Here is a 9293-nt window from a genome sequence, read left to right as displayed (position 1 = left end):
ACAGAGAAACCCTGTCTCGAAAAAACAAAACAAACAAACCCTGTATGTAAAAAAAAAAAAAAAAAAAAAAAAAAAAGATGCCCTCTGGTGCTCTGTCCCTTGAGGATGTGGCCGTCTGGCCTGCAAGGCTGCTGATCCCAGGCCTTGTCTGGCTGCATCACACTGGACTGTGTGGTTTCTAGGTCTGTGCTGAATGGGAGGAAATGGGCGGTGCTCCCAGCTAGAGAGGCAGAAACTCTGACTCAAGCCGGCTTTAAACTAAAGAGGAAGTGGATCACCTCACACTCCAGGAAAAAGGAAGCCCAGGGCGGGCGTGGCCAGCCCTCAGGATGAATCAACTCTTAACAAAGGCACCTGGCGGGCTGCTTGGGTAGGCAGGCCTTCAGTTCTTCCCCAGGCTGCCCCAGTGGGAGCTTTGGGCTGACCCTGCCCTCACTTCTAAGCAGATACAGGGTGGGGTCCATGGTTGCACCAGCCTAAGAGGTGGACCCAGCTCCCAGTCAAGGGATATGACCCTCTGCGGTCAGAGGATTAGCTCGAATTCTTCCCCCTCCCAGGGCAGAGGCCCTGAAAGGCGACAACTTAGTCTAGGCAGCCCCACCCTGGGGTGGGCTGGCCTGCCATAATTAACCAATCCCCATAGTGTCTGGTGTCTGCTGTTCTCAACATTGTGGTGAGACCAATCAGATCCACCCCTGCAACCTAGAAAAAAAGATCCCAGGCAGGAACAGATAAAACTCTGAACAAAACTGCTTTTGTTGGTGGAGCGAGGTGGTCCCCGGTTGGTGGAGCGAGGTGGTCCCCGGTTAGCATTGAGGCAGATTCTTAACATCCTCCTCTGTCTTTAGTTGGAGAAGGGGGGGGGGGGAAGAGCCACAGGGAGACCTACTGGAGGTTCTTCAGCCTCTGAGGTACAGGAAAGACCCGGGGGCTGAGCTGGCTGTGTGGGGAAGGAGGTGGTGCCAAGGTTCAGAGCCTCCATAGTCTTTCAGGGCTAGGACTTAGAGATGCGAGGTAAAGTGCAGAGCCCAGTAGCTGTGTTTGGAACCCAACATATCTCAAGGACAGAGTATGGGCTGGACTGTGATCCAAGGTAAGGTAGAGAGGGTGGGGAGGAGGGCAGTCTGAAAGCGGGAGTGAGGGTCTTAGACTCTGCTGGGAGCCCTTGTACCAAGGGCCGGAGCAGAAAGGACTTGTGTTCAGGCAACACCCCTGCATGCAGGGCACACAGACACACCTGAGTGTGGCTATCTTAGCCAGGTCCCAGTAGGCGTCACCTTTAGCCTCACAGCAGCAGAGGATTCTGGTTGCTGTGGGCGCTGAGTGTGGGGACAGGATGGGGAGTGACTGTCTCAGCCCACAGTGCTGGGCTTCCCGCAAGGCATGTCAAGCTCTTGCTAATACCCATACAACCCTACTGGTTCTTCAACAGACCTCTCTACTCACTTCCACATGCTCACTCCTGCTCCTCAGGGTTTACCCTCCCTTCAGTTCATAAGCTTCCTCCTTCCTCTGCTATGTGGCTTTGCATGGGGGCCTCTTTCCATATCCCTGCCTGGAGGCACTGGAGACATTCCTGGCAGACAACAGGGAGTATCTGGCTGGTGGCTCATCGGCCATGGAATGTGCAGAGTCTGAAGGTGTGTTTCACCCTCCTTCTGCCCCAAGGTGACTGGAGTGGCTTGGGGCCTGTTGGGGCTGAACAGCAAGCCATTTACCAGAGAGGACAGTGTGTGTAGATCTCAACGAGCGTATTTGGCCACATGACCCAGGCAGCCTCGTCATCTTCCCACATCTCAATTCTCTTGTGGTTTTGTGGTCAGCCTCAGATTAAATCATGGTTGCCTGGCAGCTGAGACTTGTGAGAGAGTCGCTTTCTCCCAGAGTTACCTGAGATGGGCACAGTCACAGGCTGATGTAGACCAAGGATCCTGAGAAGGCTCTGGGCCCTAACAACCTGTAGAGCGCTTGACCCACCTGTCAGAGATAGGAGATGGGAGAAACATGCAGGCATTTTGGCTCAAACCTGACTAAGAACAAATTGTTCTATTGTAGTGTATGTGTGCATGTATATGTTCATGTGTACAAAGTAATTCTGCATATCACTGCGGGGGCCATGTCTGTCTCCCCCCTCATGCTCTCCACCTGATTTTTAAAGTCAGTGCTAACATTGAGCCTTAGGCTTACTAATTAAGCTGCTAGGACCGAAGGGCAGCAAGCTCTGGGAATCCTGACTCTCCCTTCCCAGCGCTGGATTTGCAGACATGCAGTGCAGAACCGAGATTTTTACAGAGGTGTTGGGGGTCCAAAGTCAGGCTTTCAAGCTGGTGAGGCAAGGGCTTTGCTGACTGAGCCGTTTAAACAGTCTGGGACCTGCAGATACAATGTAGCCCCAGAACAGTTCTAAGCAACCTTGTCCGGCAGTTCACCACTGCCTGTAACTCCAGCGCCCTCTTATGGACTCCAAGGGTACCTGCATACCCATGTGCATATACGCCTACCCCATATGCACTGTGTGTGCGCGCTCTCTCTCTCTCTCTCTCTCTCTCTCTCTCTCTCTCTCTTTCTCTCATTCTCTCATTTGTGTGTGTGTGTGAAATTAAAAAAAAAATTTTTTTTTTTTTGGTTTTTTGAGACAGGGTTTCTCTGTATAACCCTGGCTGTCCTGGAACTCACTTTGTAGACCAGGCTGGCCTCGAACTCAGAAATCCGCCTACCTCTGCCTCCCGAGTGCTGGGATTAAAGGCGTGCGCCACCACGCCCGGCTAAAAATAAATTTAAAAAAGAATTTTCTGGCCTCAATGGCTAGCTCATTTCTCAGGATAGAAGAAAAGTCAAAGGCTTTTTCTGCTAGAAATAGGAGAGATGGAGCCCCCACCTGATGGGTGAGGCTTCGGGGCTGCTGCTTGGAGCAGATGCTTCTCTCGATGCAGATGGATTTTTAGAGAGGGGGACCAAGCCAGCCATTTGGGGACCGATGCCAGCAACACTGCCTGCTGAGGCATGGGCTGCCAGTGTTCCCAGAGCCTCCATCTTAGCTGAAGCCTCCAGTGAGCTCTCTCGTGTCATTCATTTAAGCACACGACTTTCAAAGTCCTGGATGTGGTGTGCAGGTCACAAAGGTTGTAGAGAAGCTACTCAAATGGTTTCATTAGTGTTTGCTGCCATAGTAAGAATGATTCATAGACAAGTGCCTTGGAGAGAGAAATCTGTGTTGGGTTTTTCAGAATGCTTTTTTTTTTTTTTTGTATGAACAGAAACATAACTCTCTGTCAAAACGAAACGACTCCTTTGCCAAAGTGTCTTCCATAGACCATACTTTGGGGGGTGGAGTGGATAAGGGAGGGAGAGGAGGAAAGGAGAGAAGAATTGTGTTAATTGTGTAATAACTCTGAAAATGGGGACTGAGTAGATAAAGAGGCCAGTATTGGAGAGGGATCTTATTACAAGGAACAATAGCAATTTAAAAACTCATTTAAAGACAACTTTACGTTAACACTCTATTGCTTTTCCCCCATGTCTGTGAAATAAGTACAAGCTCATTAAAACAAAAGCCCCAAACGATAGGGAAATGGGAGGGGGGATCAGAAAAACCAAAAGCTTCCATAATTTCCAAAGCCTGCCTGTGTTTGGTCTAATCTGGCAAGGAGTGCCATTTGTGTGCAGCCCTCTGTCTACACAGATCACAGCAGCATGAGATGAGTCACACCCCATGTGTGTGTCTCTAGTTAAGTTTTCTTAGCGATACTACTTGTCTCCCTTGTTTCAGACATCTCCTTTTGTATGTATGTGGGTGGGTGCATCACACACAAAGAGGCTATCAAGTGGCTGGCTCTATCACTTTCTGTCTGATTCTCTCACTGAACACAGAGGTGAGGGAGTAGCCTGCAAGCCCCAGGGGCTCTCCTGTCTCCGCCTTCCACAGGGCTGTCTTTACAGGTGCATGTGTGGCCATGCCTGGTCTTTCACATGGTTCTGGGACCAGAACTCAGGGACGAGAGTGTGACCCTGGGTAAAGTGAAAGGAGGCTGAGAGCGGAGAGATAGCTTTGTGGGCTCTTCTCCAGCCCACAGACGGTCTCCTAGTAGCCTTTCTCTGGGGTTAAGGGATGATTCTGAGAGGCACATGATCTTGCTTTGTCTGTTTGGCTGTGGCTGTATACCACAAGATCAGGCACTACTGAGGCTGAAAGAGCAGCTGAAACAGGACCGTCCGTCTGCACCCCAGTGATGAGCCCAGGTGAGCTCTGCGCTTCGGGGGCTCTTTGTTCCTTGAGAGGCATGGAGGACTGTGCTCCAGTGACTGGGAAGGAAGAACATGCCAGCCCCACGCGCTTCACCTAGCCCACAAGGACAGCCCGTATGCAGTGTTCACACATGTCCGGCAAGCATGTGGTCTGTGGTCATTCCTGGCAGCCAAGGTTTGGGAAAAGCAGCCTCTGCCTGGGTCTGCCTCTGTTCTCTGCTCACAGCTCTCCACCCCTGCCAAGGAGATTGTGGTTGCTAGCAGCTGTGGACACTTTCCCACAATGCAGTTCTTCGTGACGTCTGCTAAGCTGGGGGTCTTCTCCGAAGCCCTGATTCCTCACTCTGACTTTCCCACCCTTTCTTCCTTGACTTTTCTCAAGGAAGAGAAAGGAGAATGAATACATCTATCTATCTATCTATCTATCTATCTATCTATCTATCTATCTATCTATCTATAGACAACTGAAGATGGGAAAAGGGTAATTTTTTTTAAAAAAGCTAATGACCGTGTGTATTTAGTTTATGTGAGGATTCTGTTCTGTTTCATTGTTTGAACTGTCTGTCTTAATGTCACTGTCAAACTATTTGTATTATTATAATTTTGTAATATATCCTTAGTCCAATAGTGCTATCCAATTTTACTTTTTTGGGTTAAGAGCGCTTTACTATTGAGTTTTTTTTTTAAGTTTCCCTATGAATTTTAGGACTTTATTATATCCATAAAAATATTATTTGAAATTTGATAGAAAATGCACTGAATATAATGGTGGTATTGCGCTGGGTAGTGTGGACACTCTAAAAAGTATTATTTCTTCTAACCAATTAAAATGAGATAATTTACACTTTTAAGAAAAAAAGGGGGCTGGTGAGATGGCTCAGTGGGTAAGAGCACCCGACTGCTCTTCCAAAGGTCCAGAGTTCAAATCCCAGCAACCACATGGTGGCTCACAACCATCCGCAACAAGATCTGGCTCCCTCTTCTGGAGTGTCTGAAGACAGCTACAGTGTACTTACATATAATAAATAAATAAATCTTTAAAAAAAAAAAAAAAAGAAAGAAAAAAAGGAAAGGTAGACTGGAGAGATGGCTCAGCAGTTAAGAGCACTGACTGCTCTTCCAGAGGTCCTGAGTTCGATTCCCAGCAACCACACGGTGGCTCACACCATCTGTAATGGGATCCAATGCCCTCTTCTGGTGTGTCTTAAGAGAGAGACAGTGTACTCACATACAAAATCTTGAGAGAGAGAGAGAGAGAGAGAGAGAGAGAGAGAGAAAGAGAGAGAGAGAGAAACTCATGACTGAAGTTAAGGAGACTCTGGAGGAAGTATTTATGTATTCATATATAATTGATAATTTGTATTTAATTGACAGAGCCATTTCTTCTGCTCTGATAGGTGAACGGCATGAGGCAAGGCATGCAATTTCAGGTCTTTCTGTCCCTTGTTTCTCTGTGTAGTGTTTTGTTGCCTTGAGGCAGTGACTACCACTGGGGTTAAACCCAGGGCTTGGTTTTATGCTATGCCTATGTTTTCATGATCCTAAGACATCTTCTCTCCCCTTGACCTGCCTACCTGCTGGGTTAGCACTGTGTTTATATTTTTAAAAAATCATTATGGTCCACTCTCAAAATGAGGCACATTGATGGTTATCAGAATCACAAATATGCAGGAGACACCGGACGACTGTCTCCCCAGCCAACGGCTGGTATCTGCTTGTCCTGCTGCCCTCAGTTCATCCTAGGCTGAAAAGTTACTCAAAGTCTGCTGTACAGTTGAGTCCATGTGTCAGAAAGGGAGGGAGTCTCCAGTCTCTGAATACACAGCAAATACACATTCTCAACATGGAAATCTATAGGAGGTGCAGTCTGCCCGGTATATCGTCCCTCTCGGAAATGTTCAGGCAATGAAGAACTCAGGGGCAGGGGGAAATACAGTTAGGAACACGGGAAGCACTGTTTTATACCAAGCTGTTGTGCCAGTCTTTCATGGTGATGCCTCTCTTTGCAAGGTTGAAAAATCGAACAGTTGCCAGTACTCTTATTGTGAAATGAGGACCGTGTTTCTGGTGGCTCACACCCTCTTTGTTCCTTTCCCTTCCCAACTTTAGCCTCTTCCCTTTGTCCTCTCCTCCCACTTCCCTTTCTCCCTCTTCCAACATCCCTCCTCCATCTTTCCCCCCTCAGTTTCTCTCCCTTTCCCCTCTTTCTCTCCTCTCCTCTCCTCTCCTCTCCTCTCCTCTCCTCTCCTCTCCTCTCTGTCTCTCTCCGTCTGTCTCTCTGTCTGTCTCTGTCTCTCTGTCTCTCTCTGTCTCTCTGTCTCTCTGTCTCTCTCTCTGTCTCTCTCTGTCTCTCTGTCTCTGTCTCTGTCTCTGTCTCTGTCTCTGTCTCTCTCTCTCTCTCTCTCTCTCTCTCTCTCTCTCTCGGTATTGGGTATTGAACTTAGGGATTCACTCAGTTAAACACTTTCCCACTGAGTCACACCGAGGCTCTCTTCCCTATTAAGAAAAGGTCATGTTTTTCTTGTCTCTTGCTGTGTGTTCTTACTCTCTTCTGACCTTCCCCACCCCCCAAGCCCCACCCCACCTCAGCTAAGAAGATGATTGTCAACTACAACACAATGGCCTCTATTCTTCTGTATCTACCACTTTAAATCATGGTCTGAAGCCTCAGTTCATACTAACTTGTAAAGCTGTGCTTGGCGGTATTCTTGAGACAGGCTGCATCAGACTAGGAACAGCAGCTCTGGGGGGTTCTCTGGGGGGCTTTGGTGGCACTTCCCACTCTCTGTCACAGGGCAGCAGCAGGTGCTTCCCGGTCTGATGCTCCTCATCCTGGAGTCCAGGTCACCTGAGGCCTGAATCCAGGTTTTTTTTTTTTTTTTTTTTTCCTGCGTTAACATTACACTTCCTCTCTCCCTTCACACTTGTCTCTGCAAATAGACTCTGGAGTCATTCTTCCCACAACGTCTGAGATTCAGTATGCTTGGTATTTCAAAATGGATTTATCTGGGTCTGGTGGAAAGGCTCTGACATCCAGCTTCTTGGGAAGCCGATACAAGAGTACAGTCAAGTTCATAGCCATCTTGGGTAACTTAGTGAGACCCTGTCTCAGAATAAAAAAGTTAAAGGGTGTGTGTGTGGGGGGGTGTAGTTCAGTACAGAACACATGCTTGGCGCATGCTTAGCATACATAAAGTTCCAGGCTCAATCCCTAGTACCACAAATACCGAGATAGAAATAAATAGGGTTATAGGGAGTTTGGTAACTGAAGGCCATCTCAAAGATCAAATGAGGTTTAGAAAACAAAAACAGAGTTATAGGCGAGGCAAAACATTAAGGTGGATTGGGTCTTCTCTCCTTATAACTAAGCTTAGAATCTGGAATGGATGACCCAACGTTATTCTTATAAAAAGTGTGCGAATGAACCCTGTGGGATGATTACAGACCAGCATGGTGGGTGCTGTTTAGGTCTGAGCTTTGGCCAGTGGGTGTTGGTAGGAAAATTCAGTCAAAGACTCTCCCATCAGATCTGATGCTCTCTTTAAGCCTAGAGCTGGGCCACATGCACATAGCAGCTTCAGCCAGTGCACGGTGATGCTGCAAACTGCAGTCTATTTTGAGTCTTTAAATCTGTTCCCTGCCCCCTACAGGTGGGAGCCTGCAAAATTATACTTCGCTCCTTCCATGGGCGGCACCCACACCATCCTGTAGTTCAGTGTAGAAGGAAGGCTGACAACCATCTTCACCTAAATGCATGGGTGGGGAAGGAGGAAGAGTGGGGAAGGGTGGGAAGGGTGAGGAATGGTGGGAGACCAAGAGCCACAGCTCTGTTCTCTGCCGGGTAAGATGTCAAAATAGCTCATTTAAACCTGGGACAATACTTTTCCTCTAAAACACATACACACACACACACACACACACACACACACACACACGCACACACACGAAACTGTTTCCTATTTAAAGTTGCTTATTCACAACTGACCCAGAAATCTAGTGAGTGGTAAGTGATCCATGAGAGAAGTTTGAAAAATTGTTCCCATGTCCTGACAGCAGCTGGTGACCACACCCATACAATAAGCAGCCTACATCGCCAGGCCATGGAAAGACTGTTTTGCTGGGACTGACCCATGGCAGACCCAGAGCAGAAGGCTTAAGTGCAGACACAACCCCTGGGGACTGTGGGTTTGTTGGGAGTGCTAGTGCCCCCGAGGAGACTATGGCCAGGATACCATTTCTGGGCGCAGAGCCCTGAGCTGAATAAGGCTGCCCTGCCTTCAGCCCCTGTTTATTATGCTTTGGTATCTAGTGAGTGACAGCTTGTTGCTCCCTGGAGAACTGGCCTGTGACATGGGACTTTGTATCTTGACCTCTAGCCTTGCTAGCGAGCGGCAACCCTGTGGACTTGGGCTGAGCACAGCCTTGGGATTTGAAGGGGAAGAGCAGAGACCTCACACTGTACAGAGGCCATGCCTGTCCCAGGCTAGTCCTGTCACCCAGATGAAGATCACATCGCCTGAGACAATGCCCTTTTTCTCTTTCTGAGGCTTTTGGGAGCTTCCCACGGATGGAGGTCAACTTGAGAGAAATGAGGTGTCGTGAGGCACGAGTGAAGATCGGGGTGATCCTCTCTCTGGATAGGGTTTCTAACACTGGATTCTGTTTGTTTGTTTTTATGGGGCACTTCAGGAATTTGCAAGTCTTCCTTATACAGGGGCCATGCTAATCTTCTCTGTACTATTCCAATTTTAGTATATATTCTCCCAAAGTAAGCAGCCCTGGATTCTGGCCTCAGGATCAGAGCTTGGATGGAGGGGAAGGAAGCATGGTGCCTTCGTTTCCTTTCTTCTCGCTGCGAGGAAAACACCCAACAAAGCGACTTAGGAAAGAAAGGTTTACTTTGGGCTCACAGTTAGAGGAGTCACAAACCACCACGGTGGAAAAGGTAGTAGGCAGAGGCAGCTGGTCACATTTTAACTGTCGTTTGGCAGCAAAGAGAGTCTGGGCTGGACTGTTAAACTTCAAGGCCCGTGCCCAGTGACCCACTT

The 9293-nt window shown here is 48.3% G+C and overlaps 1 non-coding gene across 1 annotated transcript; it reads right to left on the bottom strand.

Annotated features, from left to right (window-relative positions):
* Positions 1 to 8914: 8914 nt before the first annotated feature.
* On the bottom strand, positions 8915 to 9017 carry LOC115029825. The gene has a single exon (XR_003835382.1). It is a non-coding gene; the product is annotated as a U6 spliceosomal RNA (small nuclear RNA).
* Positions 9018 to 9293: the final 276 nt, after the last annotated feature.

This window comes from Mus caroli, chromosome 17, assembly GCF_900094665.2.
Source record: "Mus caroli chromosome 17, CAROLI_EIJ_v1.1, whole genome shotgun sequence".
NCBI lineage: Eukaryota > Metazoa > Chordata > Mammalia > Rodentia > Muridae > Mus > Mus caroli.
The sequence above is the reverse complement of the archived record's forward strand: the minus strand, read 5'-3'. Positions and strand labels throughout refer to the sequence as shown.